Genomic DNA, 18,326 nt, shown 5'->3' with positions numbered 1-18,326 from the left:
CAGTGTTTTGTGGTTATTACAGCAGGAAATATTGTTAGTGAAATGTGTAGGCTAGCTAAAATTAGCTGCAGTTCACAGACAGAATTACCCTGATCAGAGTGTAGTATTATTATAATATGGCCTTTAGTGTTACTACCCGTTTTTTACGAAACTATGGTAATGATACTTTATTAGAGCTGGGCACTTTATTAGGTTGTAAACTCTTAGAATTGCCTTCAGAACTGCCTCATTTCTTCATAGCAAAGATGCAACAGTGTTCTGAAAACATTCTTCAGAGATTTTGATCCATATTGACATGGTAGCATGACACAGTGCCTGCTCCCATTCCACCACATCCCAAAGGTCCTCTACTGGACTGAGGTGGAAGCACTGTGAAAGTACAATATGAGCTTAGTGACAGTAGGCATCAGAAACTGGTTACACTGTGGTCATAAAGCAACAATACTCAGGCACACTAATACACCACCAGCAGCACACTGAAGCGGTGATACAACTCAGGATGGATCCACGCTTTAATGTTGTTTATGCCAAATTCTGACCCAACTATCTGATTGTTGCTGCAGATTTCAAGACTCATCGAACAGGAGAGGCACCCGGTGTGGTCTTCTGCTGCTGTTGTCCATCTGTTTCAAGGTTCAAAATGTTGTGTGTTCAGAAGATGCTCTTCTGCATACTTTGATTGTAACCACTGGTTATTTGAAGCAGCCTGACCTTTCCCTCCTCACCTCTCTGGTATCAATGAGGAATTTTCATCATGAAATACTCAGACTAACTCATCCGACACAATCAAAGCCATTTAAATCATCTGTTATCCCCACTGTGATGCTCAGTTTGAACTTCAGCAGCTCGTCTGCCCCATGTCAACGTGCCTAAATGCATTGAGTCGCTGCTGTGGGATTGGCTGACTAAATATTTGCACTACCAAACAGTTTAACAGGTGTACCTAATAAATAGTCAGTGAATGTATATGTATGTGATCAGGGAGGGCATTGCTAATCTTGTCTGTTAGATGCGCACTTGTATAGCAGTGGAATATAAATTAAATCAGACTTGTTTCAAAATAACTCCCAGGTAATCAAGAGTAATTATTTGTGCCTCCCCCCACAGGCTGTACACAATACAAATGAAACTGCCAAAGTACATAATTGCATTACAAGCACGATCAAATCCGGCACACAGAATGGGTGTAAATGAAAACTGTGTAGGGCGTGCTAACCTTTTTGCAGCCTCTTTGAAATGTATTAATACAAATTTAAAAACAAAAGGCCCTGCACATCCACATGTGTGTTCTCAGTAATAATTGAATCATTAGTTACCTGGAACTGCCTGGAGCTTAAAAAGCCTAGTTATGTGATGATATATAGCTATAGTTATGTAAATTGTCCCACCCAAACAGGTGAAAAATAGCCAGCAGGAGAGGCAGGAACCTGTCAAATGAGCACAAGCGGGAATACACCATGAGAAGAGGTGTAATCACACAACGTAAGTGAGAAACACCTATGCAGCTCAAGCTGACCCTTCATCAGTCTGTCTCATATAATGAACATTGTACTCGTTGTGCTCACGTGTGACATTATTAGAAATGTAGCAACAGTTAAAAAGGGGATGATGAAGTTGTTTGGATGTACGGGATTGTTTCTGTGCCTGTTGTGAATCTGTTTACTCTCTGTTTGGATGCCAGGATAAAGAGTCGTGCTGGAAATTGTTGATTTGAATGTGGTCTGTGATGCAAGAGCAGTAAAATGAATTCTCCAACCACAGAGGACAATACAGCAGCGCCGTGAGTGACCGAGGTAGCACGAAAGTTTAGTTCACCAAGACATTGAAAAATCAGTTAATTAAGAAATATCTCATTATGTTTGATACCGAAGTTAATGTTGCCATGCTGTAGAAGGAATGTGTAGCTCAGAGGATCAGCAGTATCTGTACTTTAAGCAACAAGTCGCATGTGGATGGGCCTTCAGCAGTAGATGTTGCTTTTCCCAGATTGTTTTGTTGTCATTGTTTTTAATCAGGGGTTGAGATCCTGATAACAAGCAGCTTGGCAGTTTCATCGGGAGTCCTGCTCTGATTGTGAATTTCATCAATACTGACACACCTCTACAAAACTATGTACTGCAATAGCCATCAGTATAAAGGCTCAGTAGCTGTAGTATTTCAATAGCTCATTAGTTTGTTGCCAGTTTTTCCAGTTACAGTTTAACCTTGTCTTAGTTGGAATATGCAGGGCGAGGTGGAAAATGCTGTGCTGTGTTTTTATCTTCTTTGCTATAATTTGGCCTTGAGCTTGAACCAAGTGAAAACAAAGCTCTATATTAGCTTCCTAAGATGTTTATCAACACATAGATTTCAATCAGTACAATCAGATGTCAGGTACCAGAATTTTAAACATTTTTTCTTATCACAGGGGCGTAGTATGAAAACATTAATGTTGGTTAGGGTGTCATATGGAGATAATTGGTCACAGTATCAAACTGTGGTTAGACAGGTTTCTTATCCTAATCCTAGTCTTGTCCTGGTATGAAATGCTTGAAATATTTCACATTTTTTCCAGGAAGGCTTAAGTGGGACTTTGTGTAGAGTGCAGAAGAATGAAAAACCCAAACAAGTCCAACGTGTTTCCATTTGAGGAAACAATGTGTCATCTTAGATAAATGCATTTAGTTAAGGACAGTAGTCATCTTTGCAAAACATGGCTATGTTTTTCAAGCTTTCACACTTGGCTAGCAATATTAAAAGAGCTTCTCTCATCCCACATGAAGTCAGAGGTGACACTGGTGATAAAAGAGTAGGTGCTGCCCTCTTGTGGTGTGTAAGTAATCTGCAAAATGGGAGCAGACTTAGGCTGTAAAGAGTACATACACTGCTCAAAAAGTAAAAAATACAAAATGAAAGGAACACTTTTTAATCAGAGTATAGCATCAGGTCAGTTAAACCTCTGAGATATTGATTTGATCAGTTAAGTAAGAAAGGGATTTTTAATCAGTTTCTGATGCTTTGGTATAAATTATATTTACAACAGGTGCACTAGAGTGGCAAAAATGAGACATTTTTCCCTGACTGTTTTTTTAATCACTAGTTTTGCATTTGGCTAGGGTCAGTGTCACTACTGGTAGCATAAGGTGATACCTGAACCCTACAGAGCTTCCACAGGTAGTCTAACCCCTCCAGGATGCCACATCAATACGTACCACTGCCAGAAGGTTTGCTGTGTCCCCCAGGATATTCTTAAGAGCGTGGAGGAGGTTCTAGGAGACAGGCAGTTACTCTAGGAGAGCTGGACAGGGCCATAGAACACCCTTAACCCATCAGCAGGACTGATATCTGCTCCTTTTGTGCAAGGATGAGTCGAAGAGTCCAGGTATTGTGTTTTGCGTGTTCTCTCGTGGATAAAATATGGGTTTGTGAGATTTACAAATCAATGCATTCTGTATTTATTTACATTTTACACAGTGCCACAGCTTTTTAATGATTGGGGTTGTAACAACTTTAAAATTGGGATAATGCAGGTGATATGACATGGAACATAGACCCACGAGAAACATGGCACTGCACAAGAGTATGACAATTGCTTTGTATAATCGTTCACTCTTGTAAATTTCTGTCTTTGAAAAAGTTTAGGACATTTCAAAAGTCAAGTAAAGCTGTCAGCAAAATGTGAAACAACGATTATGACTTTATGTTCAAAATGTCTATATTTTGTTGAAGAGATAACAGCTGTAGCATAACTAGGACTAGGCTGTACTTTTGTGTAATACCACTTTGTACCACAAGATGATGCAGTGAGACAGTGTAAGGTTTATTAAATGTAAATTGTGTAAAATCTTGCCTTGCAGTAAACTGAATTTTTTCATTTTTATTTTTTAACCTCTCACTGCTGTAGGACAAAATACTTCACCGCTGTCCATCTGTAGTGAGTGTAGGCTGTCCGCATTCTGTTAACCTCAGCGGGTGTCCATATCATTCTGTTTGGGAGGCTTTAAACTTTGTGAATTGAGTCCAGCACGAGTTGATGAGTCAGTGAAGCTCACTTCTCTCTAGTGATAGCGATACTGAGGTGAGTAATTAAGGATATCCTGAACTTTTCTGTCATTAAGCGCTGTTGCTAGCTGCTGTTAGCCGGCGTTAGCTAAACTTTCCTAACATTGTTGGACTTGGTGTATTACCTCTCACACGATGTGAGGGAAAGTTTGAGTTTTAGGACACTCAAGCCTAACATTAGCTGACAAGATGTTAGCTTATAGCCAAGTATTGTTGTTTAGGTCGCATGTCTGATCTGCTGACAGTAAGTAAATATGACAATAGCGGGAATAGTTTTCATGTTTTAGAGCCTTGACTTCACTTCAGGAAATTAGGCTTGAGGCGAGGAGGAAGAACGCATGAGTTTGTTGGGAGACGTAAATACAAGATGTATATTTGTTTGTTTGTATATTTATGAGTACAAACAAACAAATTTATGAGTACAATATTCTAGGTGATCGTGGCTCAAGAGTTGGCAGTTCGTCTTGTAATCAGAAGGTTGCTGGTTCGAGCCCCGGCTCCGACAGTCGGTCGTTGTGTCCTTGGGCAAGACACTTCACCCGTTGCCTACTGGTGGTAGTCAGAGGGCCCGGTGGCGCCAGTGTCTGGCAGCCTCGCCTCTGTCAGTGCGCCCCAGGGCAGCTGTGGCTCCAATGTAGCTTGCCATCACATGTGTGTGAATGGGTGGACTACCGTAAGTGAAGCGCTATACAAATACAGGCCATTTTCTATTAAATAAACTCAAAAAATGACTGTGTCATTAAGAACACTAAATTATTTACAACAGTGACTTGAGAAAAGGCAAAACCACAAGGAAATTAAAAGTGGGGTTAAAAATAAATACCAAAATAGCAGCAGGCATTTTTAAAAAATTCAGCACGTCCATTCATAACAAGCTGGTTAGCCCTCACGTGAAAAAGCTAAACATCACTTTAACGATCATTTGTAGATAATTTAAGTAGCTGATATTCTTCTGGGTAGCTTTATATATAATACTAAAGCATAATTTACTGGTAGATTCATATTTTATATTACCATTTACTTATGCAAAAGGATTAGTTGCTACAGCTTTAAGATAAATAAAGCAGAGTACAAAGTGCAAAAATATATAATTCGCTGCTGTGCTGTGGCACACCTGTGCCCAGATGTGAGGTATGTTTCCTCTATGTGATTAAACAAGTGCAAACACAGAGCTGAAACTATAGACTGTAGCTTGGTGACACTTGAAGAACAAGTTTCTAAATAAACAAGTGTTTTATTGCTGCTGATAAGCTAATGATGGGCGACTCTGCAGAGAAAGCTCTCTCTGTATGTTTCAGGCATTCCCATACTACTTCCCATCAATGTACATATATATTTTAACATAACTTTCTGTTTATGGCTTCCCGCTCTTTATTGATCTGTAGATGAAGTTGTTTGTCTTTTCGAAGTTTTTTTTTTCTCTCTCTTCCTTCCTCGACTGACACCTGATCCTGGAGTTTAGAGTTACCACACACAAACACAATAAGAGGCAGGGTGAGGGAGTGAGAGAGTTAAAGGCTGACTTTACATAACAGCAAATAGCTGTGAATGGATAAAGAAGTATTTGTTCAGTGTTAAGGTATTTGCTGAAGATAGAGCAAGAGAAGTAGACTTATTCAGGGAAGTCTGCAGTCCACTCAATCCTCGCCTATCAGCTGTTTGTCAGGTAAAATCCATCTCAGTGTTTTTGCCTAATGTGGGTGTACTGTCCTGTCTTAGCATGTGTTTAGCATAGAAGCTGTACATCTCTTCAGCTTGTAGACTGCAGGCAACAGAGGTGCATAGCATACCACTTAGCTTAGAGAAGTTTCACTGACTGTGAAAGCGAGAAATGGTTTGCAGTGAATCAGGGGTATTGTAGGGGGGTGTTTTAGTGTATTTCTGTTAAATGTGATTGTGTTTCCCCTTCTATGCTTGGCAATCTTCAGGACTGATACAGGTATTATATTCCCCTTGTGCATGTTTTATTTGCCATTTGTGTTGCCATGGATGAAACCTTTTAAAATTCGAAAAATCACCCCTGAGAAGTTTTCATAGACATTACAGAACAAAAGACACATTTGACAGCTTTTATAATATTTACATATCATAGTATCATAAACTAAGTGTTGTTCCTACTCTTCAACTGATGATTGAGAAGGATTTTTGAAATGATTAAAATATATGGCATCACATTCAGCAACGGTAGCATGCAATAGTCTTGAGCCACCCCTCATTTCTTTATATTTTGCTTCCAAGGAGCCGGTAATAGTTCTCCAGGCTTTCTGATGGTCTTTCAAAGGTTTTCATTGGTTGCTTTACTACTAATTTTTTAATTTTCTGTCTGGTCCTTGTACCTTACCATTATCAGAGGCTTGAGTTTTTTCTTTTGTTTGTTAAGCCACTTAACTCTGGCCTGTGAATCAAGCATAACATTCAATTCAAGTGTAAAAAAAACATCTAACTTAGGGGATCAAACAGTTTTGCAGCATTACTCAAATCTTGGTATATCTACGCATGGTGTGCAGCGTGCCCTTAAAAAATCGGAGGAAATTGGCAGGCCTAAAAACTATCTGAAAGTCCTTTCCTTGGGAAATAGGAAAGAAATACAGCAAAGCCCTGACACAGAACCTGAGTGATGTAGCTGGCCCCTTAAATGATCCATCGACTGTTCACTGAAACCTGAAATGGTCCCAGTGGAAGGGTGGCTTTCAAGAACCTGTTTCTACGGAAGGCAACGGAGAGAAAAAGCTGGTATGGCAAATTAAACAAGAACTGGTGTGAAAGTTCTGATAGAGTGATGAATCTAAATTTCACATTTTTAGTTCAAACTGTTTTTCATATGTAGAGGAGGTTAGGAGAGAGGTATAGCAATGAGTGTCCCTAGCCAACTGTAGAATCCGGTGGAGTCTATATTGTAGTTTGGACTGCATTTTAGTCAGTGGTGTTGGGGATCTTGTCAAAACTGATGGAATTATAAACACAGAGAAGTACTTTTAGATTTTGGTGTGCCATACAAAACCATCTGTACAACGTCTGATTGTCCACAGCTTCATTTTCCAGCAGGACAGCTGAATCTCAAACACACTGCTAATGCAGTAAAAACATACCTGGATAGAAAAACACATTGCAGCACTATCAGTTATGGATTGGCCTCCCCAGCACCCGGACATCAGCGTTATTGAAGCAGTCTGAAATCATCTGCATGGTGAACAGAACAAACAGCAGTCAACATCCAAAGAAGAGCTTTGAATTTCCTGTTGAAAACTATTCCAGAAAACTACTAAAAGAGATGAGAAAAAAGCTTGTCTAAGACCTACTGTTATGAAGAATAAAGCTGGTCATACAAAATATGGACTTTGGACATTTCAGGATTGTATAAGCTGTTTTTGATTTGTATACTGCATTTCCATTTATTTTTGCACTTTTCCATAAATTGTAGCAAAATTTCAAGTAAAGTATAAAGAAATGAGATGTGGCATCTCAAATGAGATGAAAACATCTCAGGATGTTTTAACTAGTGTAAACTGATATTAGATCATAAAGATCTTGTATTTAAAAAAATCTTGGACTGAATTTCATGGGGGGTGGATTAAAAGAAAAAGCAAGCTTTTTTTGTCTTTACAGTTGTTGCTGATGATAATTACATGAACATCATTAGTCTGAAAGGATGCACCAATCATTAAATAATACTTAGCAAGCTTTTTTCCCCTAATAAAGATAGGGGGCTGATTAGTTTCTAAAGGTTACAGAGATAAATGTTTCTCAGTTTAGGATTTGAGGATGACAGGCTCATAGCTGGCTCGTCCTCATATGAGGGTACAGACCTGCAGGGCAATAGTTGATCTAGTGGGCAATGTTTTACTATCCAGATGGCTGTGTCAGAGTAATTCTCCTTAGAAGGGCTCGCCACTAATCCTCCAGAGAATCTGCACTGGCTTGATCTCGTGTTTGTATGTGAAACCAAACAGCTAGCCTACTGTAGCTCCCTGGCTGTGAAAATGCTGAAGTTCTCATTGTAAATGCCGTTGTATTGTGTAAATTGGAGCGCAAGTTATAGGTTTACTGGGAGGACACAGCTATCCACACTGTGAGCCTTTCTAAGGAGCAGAAAGCAAAGAGTCCACAGCTTTGCTGGGTGCTCACCATGCACTGAGAGGTTTCTGTAGGACAGAACAGGAAGGGATGAGATAATCAACAGAAGAGAGAGTGCTAGGAGAGAGAGAGAGAGAGAGAGAGAGAGAGAGAGAGAGAGAGAGAGAGAGATACAGGCACCATAGATTGAGTCAGGCTGATTAGGTGCAGATTCAAGTCATAAGATTGTCTTAATCTCAATGCTGGATCTATTTCTGCAACATGGGACCTTTGACAATCAGGTACACTTTTCAAGCTTTTAATATGCCTTCAGGGCTATAGAAAACCTAACTGCTGTTTACTGTAGTTTTTCTTATTGCGATCTTAGTCTTAATGGTGAGCCACACAAATTTGAATGTCTTAGAAGCAAGAAAAACGTTGACATTAAACTACACAGAGACAAAACCAGCCTTTTAGTAGTCTGTTACAGGGCCGTGAGATAAAAAAGGTTGAACACTTTAGGCACAAATGAAGGTGACTTTAACAGAGTGTGAGTAATTGTTGCGTTGTCGATGCTGTGAGGGGATGGGCTGTGTATGGTCTTTTTTCCCCATGGCTGGTCTGGATGACTCATAGGTGCAAAGGAATCAGCTGTGTCACCTTCACTGATGAGCAGACTCAATGAAACAGGGTTGTGTAAAAACCTAGTTTACCTATGCATATAAAAGCATGAACTCATTTTCTTTTTTTTTTAAGTGCATCCATGTGCAAATGTAGTGGATGTAGCTCATAAAATAAACATGTGGCTGTGATGTGAAATAATGCACGGGCTTTAAAGAAGTTTCTGATGCACTGAACTTCTCTGTGTTTCATCGTACATGCTCCTCTGGACTGCTTTGCTGCTGGATCAATGCTGCTTTGCCCATGGTGAGTCCACTGAAGCACACACTCCACTCGCCTCTCAGTTACCTAACTGGGAAATCCAGTCATCTTTTCCAGTTGAGAGAGTTTATGTCACACTATTTTCACCAGTTACTAATATTTCAATCATTCAGCTTTATCTTTTAGTTGTTTAAAATCTGCTATAAATCACTGCTGTCTTTGTGTGGCTGTTTACTCCTCTTTTTGTAGATGTCAAATCTGCATGCTGCCTTACTCTATAAGCCAATTACTTGAGCTTTGTTAATCTGGGTGTGCGCATTGGTGTTTAAATCTGTTTAGCAGCAGCCGTGCTTCACATTATGCAATGACCCCCCCTCCTCCCCATGAATTGGAAATAAACTGCTTATGAAAGTGAAATGGAGGCTAAAAACTAATGCGCTTGATGTCACTTCTGTAGGATGGGTTAGAAATCACGAGGAACTGTAATTAGAAATAAACTAAGCAAACCCCAAGGCTAAGCATGTTAATAATAAATGCATAACTTAAAAATATAGTCTGTATAAATAGTTTGCCACAGAAAAACATGTCTTGACCAACTCACATGCAAAATTTTAGAAACAATATTGAACCCGTATTGCATCATCTTATTCTTTTGGCTGCTCCCTTCAGGGGTTGCCAAAGTGGATAGTCTCCAGAGGTGGGACCAAGTCATTGTTTTGCAAGTCTCAAGTAAGTCTCAAGTCTTTATCCTCAAGTCAAGTCTCAAGTAATGTCAGGCAAGTCAGAGTCGAGTCTCAAGTCACTGGTGTAAAAGTCCGAGTCAAGTCACAAGTCTGAAACTTTGAATTTCAAGTCCTTTCGAGTCTTTAAAAAAAAAAAGAAAGAAAAAAGCATGTTGCAGTTATATGCTAAATGTAAATATTAGACCATGTAATTTTAAAATCTGTGTTTTTCTCAACACATGACAAAATAGTGAACTTAGAAAATATACACAAATTGTGAAATTGCACCTCTTTAAAATGCAGCTCAATTAAACTTAGCTCCAAGAATAATTTTCACCGACAGTTCTGAGATAAGCTGCATGTTATTCTTGGATGCGGTTGTAGGACTGGCTTTAAAAATCGCATGACAAAAATATCATACATATTAAAAAAAACTGCATCACCAACGTAGCCTGGACAACATTTGCTAGTTAGATGAAGTCAGCTATCTCATCGTAGCATATTTATATGCATATTTATAATTATACGCTTCTTGGAGTGAGTGCTCATGAAGTTTAGTAACTTCAGGTCACTGCAACAAGCCCAGGTACAGTTTACCGACGGATGGGTGCAGGACCTTGAAATGCACCGTGTAGAACGAAAGACCATCGTACGTATCATAAGTTTACCAGTCTCACAAATTGTCTTCATAAATACACATTCCTTAACCGTTTATTAATAGGACCTTTGAGCTCAACGGTAATTAATTAGTAGTGGAAATAATTTCTGGTACGCATTACAGAAATGTAGCAGTGACAATAATACTGTATGCTGTAATCGCACTGGGCAATTAGTGATACAAAAAACCTGTTTTATCCTGTGAATAAAAGTATGTTTTTGTCAATGTACCATAATAACAGAAGCGAAACACAATATTGTGTCAGGACAATTCACTATTTATGCACAATAAACAAAGGAGCATAGCGCAACAATTTCTGTTCAGCGCCAGACTTGCTTGTAACCTATATCACCAGTTATGTTAAGAAAAATGACGTATTAACTACTAAAAAACACTGACCTTCGTGTAAATGCTTGGAGCAGACTAACGTGTGAGCTGGAGTGTTCTGGGACGTTACATTTGATCTTTGAATGGCTGCAATCCAGGCCATCCGTCGCCTCTTTGTTACTTCGGAAACATGGCTTGAACAATTTCTCTTCAACGTCGTAATCCGATAACAACCGATCTCTTTACCCGTCGGCTTCCCGTGGCTGTCATGCGACCGGCTATTGCAGTTAATAATACAACAGCTTCTTGACATTTTTGTGTTTCTTTTTATCGCTGTGTGACTGATTTCAATTGAAAGCCTGCGTGCGCTAGTACCTCTTGCCACGAGTTCCCAGAATCCTTTGCGGTTTACCCCTGAATGACGTCACATTTTCAATATGCATGTTAAATTTTATATTTGGGGTGAAATATCAAGTCTTTTCAAGTAAACCGGTTCAAGTCCAATTCAAGTCCCAAGTCATTGGTGTAAAAGTCCAAGTGAAGTCACAAGTCTTAGAACATTTTTTCAAGTCAAGTCTAAAGTCATAAAATTAATGACTCGAGTCTGACTCGAGTCCAAGTCATGTGACTCGAGTCCACACCTCTGATAGTCTCCCTCCATCATACCTCTCTAGCATCCTCTTCTGCCACACCAACCCTCTGCATGTCCTCTATCACTACTTCTATGAACCTACTCTGAGGTCTTCTTCTTTTTCTCCTGCCCGACAGCTCCATCATCGATATATTTTGTCCAACATATACCACCATCACCAAACTATACATCATAGCAGGTCTCACTATTCCTTTGTAAACTTTCTCTTTTACTCTTGCTGCTATTCTTTTGTCACAAATCACCCCTGAGACTGATCTCCACCCACTCCACTCTCTTTCTCCCCTCTCGTGCACTGTCTTGTTGCTTTGCATGGTTGACTCAAGGTCTTTAAACTCATCTGCCTTCACTACCACTACTACTTGTATCTGCAGGTTTTTCCTGTGTCCTTGAGGTGTGACTACTCATATGTGCTCCACATGTAGTTAAGTCAAAAATATGCATTACTGGACTTTACAGAGGTCTGTGCATTTTCCTGTTACTTTATGGCATTTGGCAAAAAACAAAGTATATTTTCAACTCAAATAAATTAAACCACAATAAAAAAACAGTTAAAATCATTGGCTGACTAAATCTTTATTTACATTTTATTAACTGTTTAAAACTGTTTTATTTTCACATATTAAGCTAAAATTCGTCCACTCTTCAATGTCAAGTCTAAATAAAATTAAACCAGTCCCCAAAAAGAAGTAAAAAATATCATTAACATTTGCGTCCTCGAGAGGGCGCTACTCCGCTACATTTGTACTACCATATCCGCACTGAACGTCCCACTGACGCTAAAAGACAATACGTGCGACCAATCACATATCAAGATCTAATACAGTAATGGCTCTAAGCCAATGGGAGCTTGCGAAAAGATGTTTTTCACTGTATGGGGCGGGCCTTAGTGGATGATGGATACGTCTGCTTTGAGCCCTCGCCAAATCTTCGGTGTGGACTGTAGTTGAGATTTTTGGAGGCTGAGGTAGTGGGACATTCGCTATTTTTTGGAGGAGAACAGAGCACGAGTCCACATTTGGGAAAGTCTCCTCATACGCATCGTTGGAGATTAACAACAGGTAACGAATAATTTGGCCTCTTTTAAATCACGTGATTTCTACATCAGCTACTGCAGATGATTCATCGCGTTTTGGGGGTATTTTGTACGTAATATATCGGTAGCGTACTTAACCTGCGCAAGTACCTATTGTAACCAGACGTAGTTGTTCTAACAAGGCAGAACAAACACCGCGTTTGTTACTGAAAGGTGTTATTTAGAGTTCTGGTCATACCTTCGCTGTGAGGCGCTTCATGGCGCCTATCTCCTTCCATATTATCCCTGTTATCACCTAAGCTACCTTCATGCCCCTTGCTCCTCGCGCGCGGATGTGTTTAGGTAGTTAGCATCAAAGATTTTGTGAAGCAGGTAAAAACCTGCCTAGCTTACATTGATTATCTAAATGAATAGACCGAGTTTCCTTACTCGTGGTAGCTGCATTGGGTTTTAGTTAGGTGAATGCTACCGCTGAGGTAACGGTAACTTCACATTAACGGTTGGTTCGTCTAAACACGCCATGGTAATCGTTGACTATTCAAACATCCGGCTCCGTTTTTGCGGGACAATACGTGTAGCTCCTTCCTGCCGCTAAGTTAACAAGTAGTATACGGAGATTTAAAAACACCACGCTGTTCAGAGTGAGTATGCAATTACATTTTCTTTCTATTTTTTCTCCAGTCATTTGGCTGTGCTGACATGTGCTTTTAAAACCGTTTTCAAATAACTGGTATTTGTTTGATATAGTTTCGTGTTCGTGACTGGTTCACAAAGCTGTCTGGGAAACGCAGTCCACGTTGTTTGTTTACTGCATTTCAAAGAGGTTTTTAACCAGGGGTTTTAAACATAAGGCCCGGGGCCAGAATTGGCGCGGCAACTACTCCAAGCCGGTCGTTTGGACAGCTTTGGAAAATGTGTAGGTGGGGATAAATTTTGAACTTCATCAGGCTAAATACCCTCCTAGTGGTCATTTAAACAACTTTAAAATACTTAAGTAAAAGATAAACAAAAAAAGTTCACGTTTTTTCACAATCCACTGTGGAATTTTCTTTTTTTTAAATAAATAATTAAATTATTTAAATTAATTACAGGACACTGGACATTTAGTTACCAGTTAACTTTTTGTGCAGTTTTACACATTTATTTCTTACAGTTTAGACTCAAAGAGATGTGTTGAAAGACTTCTTTCATTTACTACATGTAGAAAAACTGAGAGGTACTGTTGAAATTCCACTTTCATTACTTTTAATTTCAATAACCTTATATGGCCCAGTTAATATAAAGTGAGTATGTTGCACATGATGTAAAATGAGCTTGACGTCTCTGGTTTAGGCTATGTTGGCTTGACAAAATACAATTGTTGCTCTCATGACCAGGATATTAAAGAAGAAGTGCTATTGGTGTAGTAACATAAATCTGTCTACATGCAGAACAGTACTTGTGTTTCTTATTTGCTTTCTAGACAACACCGTAGAATCTGTGCTTTGACGTATGGGAAGGACGTAGCTACTTTACAGACAAATGCAGGCAGACTGGAAAGAGCCAAGATTGTGCTGACTTGTAAAAACTCGGTGGCAACTAGCAAACGTATCTGTTCATGTCTGTGTGTTCAGTGCCACTGTTAACATTAATGAAGTATGCTGCTTTTCTAGAAGTTATTCTTTAAATGTCTCCTTTTGATCATAAAACACATCCAATATATCCACGGCTATCTGTGTTTGATGTTTCGAAGTACCACAACTTTGAGCAATACACACTGACTAATATTAGGACATCTAGCCATGTACTTGGGTTCCTAAGTGTCACTCTTAAATCTAATCATACGCCATAGTATGTGATGTCAAGTACCCATGACCTTAATCAGCGCCACTCCGCTTGTGGTGTTCTGCTCTCTATGTGAAAGGAAGGTAGGTCAGATAGTAATGAAGGACATCAGGACAGAGATAAAGTCATGGACAGTAGATAGTCCCAGGCTGTGCCCCTAATGCATACACTGGGATCAAAGGCCTAACTATTGTTGTTTCTAAAAGTAAATCAGTTTATTTCCCAGGCTGCAACAGTTGTTGTACTTCCATGTAGCTGTGAAGTTTTTTTCATTCAGTGCAAAGATTTTTTGTAGGCTAGAGAAGACTTTGAGGACTTTAGAGCACAGCAGGCCAATTCTGCCCTTTCATAAATATTAGTGTGGTGACATACCACTTTAGATTCTCAATAGATTCAGGCCTGCCTAGTTGTAGCTGTTGTTGGCTAAACAGATGGATGCAGTGTCATTGCGCTCACAAGCTAACATAATGGTGGAGGTGGGAAGCTGTTGATGTGATTCTTATTTCTCAGTGTGGTGTAGGCCATAGTAAGTGTAGTCAGTGATAGCCCTGCTCGAGAGGTAGGTACATTCAAAACAACCAACCACTAACTTTTTCTTGTGGGTCTCTCAAACATCACTCGTTAGTTATTTATTTTGACACTCACCAAAGACATTTTGACCTTCCGCAAAATGAAATTTACCAGAATGGAGATAAATTTTTTTTTTTTACCAGTTTGTTTTAAAGTGCGTTGTAATTGAACAAAGCTTAAAATGCATTTTTGTTTATCAGACGTTTCTATAACTATTGATATGCAGATCAATCATTCTTTGTGCCTGTTTCCAGCCCCCAAAAAAACCTTGTGCAGGGCAGTATGAGGATCTTTTAATTTCATTTATTTATTTATTTATTTATTTTAATTTGGAAAAGGGGACCTGATTATACTTTAACATATTGATACATATCCATGTGGGTTGCGTGCAGAACAACCAGCATGTCTGGCTTTTCTTCGGTTATTTAAAAAAAACAAAAAACCCCTATGTGTGGACTCTGATGATGCCGCACCTCATTTGACTTGGCATGAGTGTTTATTCTAATATCATGAACAGAACGTAGATTTTCCAGTAATGTCGTTTCCGTTGCTATGTATCTCTGTTTGAAAACAAAGAGCTTGTTCAGTCCTCATGCACACAGCTACTGTACATTATTCTTTAACCTAACAAGAAGAGTTTTTGGAGCTACCTATCAGCTGAAGATTTTCTTATGAGACAGCTGTGTTCTTAGAATTAAATGCAGTTTCTGAGCTTCTGTTCTCAAATTAAGAACGGACACCTATACAATTTAATCCAACCTAGTACAACATCAAAAAAGCAACTGAGGAAATAAAATATTATTGTATTTGGTGATGCATGTTGTTTTGCTTTGCAGGTGTTTAGGTTATTGTTGTGTAGCAGCACATGTTGCGCACTTAGAGGCAAGTATAATGTTTCAGTTTTTAAAGCTTTCATGATTAGCAGCCACAAAGCCACATTTTAATGGGATTGTGCAGTGGAACATATATTAGTCCACATTCAGTATAAATTTTGGTGCAGACAGGAAGGACAATGTTTTGTAAGCTGTAAAGGGAAGCCCAGAGGCAAGCGTGTCTGTTTCTGGGGTGTGTTTTTTCCTGTCAGGCTCCTCGCTGCGTGTATAGTTTTATCTATAATCATCGGTGCCATGTTCATTGTCAGGCTCTCAGGATGTGCAGAACAGTGGCAGCTCTGTCAAACCCACTAATGAGAAGCCTTAATTGGTTGTTCTGGTGGGAGAATCTGCTCATTAGATCTAGCTGGAACTTAACTCTGAGCTTGCTGGAGTGCAGAGTGCAGAAACCTTGCATTTCCTTTGGCTTTTGTTTTTGATTGTGTTTTTTTAGCTGCTTCCGCAACCCCTGTGAATATCTGTATTGTGCATTCTGTGTCAGTTTACACCCCTAAAACCTATTTAACTGACCCACATTGACATCAGTTAGTACTAGCCCACTTCAGTATTAGATGCATTAGATCTGGTAGCAAATATAATAAATTGTACACATTATCGATCCCCTACTGTTATCAGTTGCTTGCTAGCACCTCTCTAATAAGCAATCTTACTCTTCACTTAGGATGGGTGTACACAAGACTCAGGGGAAGTAAGCATTTTTTAGATAGTCACTGCAAGTTGAAAGGCGTAATGAAGGAACACTGACGCATGTAGTGAGGAAGTAAGAGTCAAACACAAGAGGAGAAAGAGGGTGAGAGTGCCAGAGAGAGTGAAAGATATTGCTTAACCATTCGGAAAGGCTATGGGAACATCCATGTGTGTGTGTGTTTGTGTGCTTATGTGTGTTTTCATCCTGACCCTGTGGGTTCAACAGAACTCGTCACATCAACTCAGACGCACACAGATAATCCTGCTGTCCTTCATCAGTTTGAATGAGTTGTGCCGTGTTGTTTTTATAAAGTAGCATATATTGGGGGGGGGCCTTCACACATCCAGGTGACTGCAATTTTCTTACCCATTTTCCAGTGAATGAAAGTAGTTACTATAACCACAAAGCACACTCTGAGGCTTTCATCTTCTCCACGAGTGTAATGACATTTGGGGCAGTCACAACAGTTATTAAGGTGAACATATTGTACAGTGTGGCAGTCAGCCTCCACAGGCAGGTATTATCCTCTGTAGCTTTCACAGCCAGCAGGCACCACAGGACTCCGATTCACACAGAGAAGATCACAGAGGCACGGATGAATGGAAACTGTAATGCAGTGTTCAGCTTATTACCGCCACGGAGACGGTGAGTAGAGCAGTGTGCGGAAGGGGAATGAGGGATGGAGAAGTAAAGGGCGTGTTTGAAGGAGAGGGCAAAATGGAAGAGGGTAAGGTGAAGTCGTTTTTTTGAGGTTTAGCCACCTAAATGTCAAAAACGTCACATTTTCTTTTCTTAAATGCAAGCGTCCCTTGTAGTAGAATGGGACGCCCTTGTGTTGAAGGGCAACATCAGAGAAGAAAAAAGAAAGGGCAAACTGCCTTCCCTGGCAAGTGTCAAGCTCTGAAAGAAATGATAAAATAAAAACAGAAAGAGAGCGTGGGCCTGTGGATCTGGCCCAGAGCCAGACATAGTTAAAAAGAGATTAATCAGCAGAGGGTCACATTCTCAGAGAGAGGCTGAACAGACCAGAGGCAGTGGCTTCATCTTTTGAAAGCCACAGTTTGGGTCACAACACAAGACAGTCTTGGCACTGAGAGTATCAGCTAGAAAAGGCTGGTAATATTATGTTCTTGATACGGATATCATATCTTGCGGCATATCCTCAGGATTGCTTCCTGAAACTTGACAGTTGAAACTTGAAGCTTTTTTCAGGTTAATCTTCTCAGGGATCACTTCCATCATCTGTAGTTAGGTACTCTAAAAATCTATTCAATGAAAAAGTATAAAAGGCAAGCAAAGTAGCATAATGCATGATGACCTAGGGCTGTGTAAATAATCTGAACATGGATTAAAGAGTACTGTTATATTAATCATCAAATGTTCATTTGTTTATTTCTGTGAGTGCAGCCACACTAACTTGTTCTCATTAGCAGCCACTGACATGCTCTGGAGTTTGTAAAACATTTTGGAAAGAGCGTATTGAACCCATTGACTGTGAATTTGTGGGAAACTAACAGAAAGTAGGGTCAGTAGTTTTTCTCATTAGCCAGAAGTATTTGTGACAGAGTGTGGTAGTAAGGAGCTCAGAAACTGGCAACGAACAAAAGTCAAACATAATACCCAGTTTGTACATAAATATTCAGGTAATGAGACTTCTAAAGTCTTAATCAAAGTTATTGATACTTTGCTGTTTAAATTGAATCTGCCATTTTTCTTTCGGGATCTTAATAATCAAGACTTATCTTGACGGATGTACATGGTGAGGACTAGTTGACAATGTCTGTTTGTGTGCATCTTTGTGACGTCAGCACCTACTTTTTCTGCTAGCTATGTGCCTGCAGTCAAGTTTCTGTATACAACTTCACTAACTTCAGCATGACTAACTTCACTAGCAAGTATCTCTGCTCTCATTAGTGATGTACCTGTCATATTTGCCATGTACGAAAGAGTCTTGTTTTAGTTGCCAGCCTTGACTCTAGTTGC

General features: G+C 39.6%; 1 protein-coding gene across 5 annotated transcripts in view; it reads left to right on the top strand.

The window, feature by feature from the left end:
* The first annotated feature begins 12,278 nt into the window (after window positions 1–12,278).
* Window positions 12,279–18,326, top strand: part of epb41l2 (erythrocyte membrane protein band 4.1-like 2) — a 53,046-nt gene continuing 46,998 nt past the window's right edge. For all 5 annotated transcript variants that reach the window (XM_085373577.1, XM_085373575.1, XM_085373576.1 and 2 more), the window contains exon 1: window positions 12,279–12,393. The gene's annotated coding sequence lies outside the window, so the exon portion shown is untranslated. The remainder of the gene's footprint in view (window positions 12,394–18,326) is intronic.

The sequence above is a fragment of the Diplotaxodon limnothrissa genome, linkage group LG15, assembly GCF_057381915.1.
Source record: "Diplotaxodon limnothrissa isolate DT_005_m linkage group LG15, D_limnothrissa_male_GT1.1, whole genome shotgun sequence".
NCBI classification, from domain to species: domain Eukaryota; kingdom Metazoa; phylum Chordata; class Actinopteri; order Cichliformes; family Cichlidae; genus Diplotaxodon; species Diplotaxodon limnothrissa.
The sequence above is the reverse complement of the archived record's forward strand: the minus strand, read 5'-3'. Positions and strand labels throughout refer to the sequence as shown.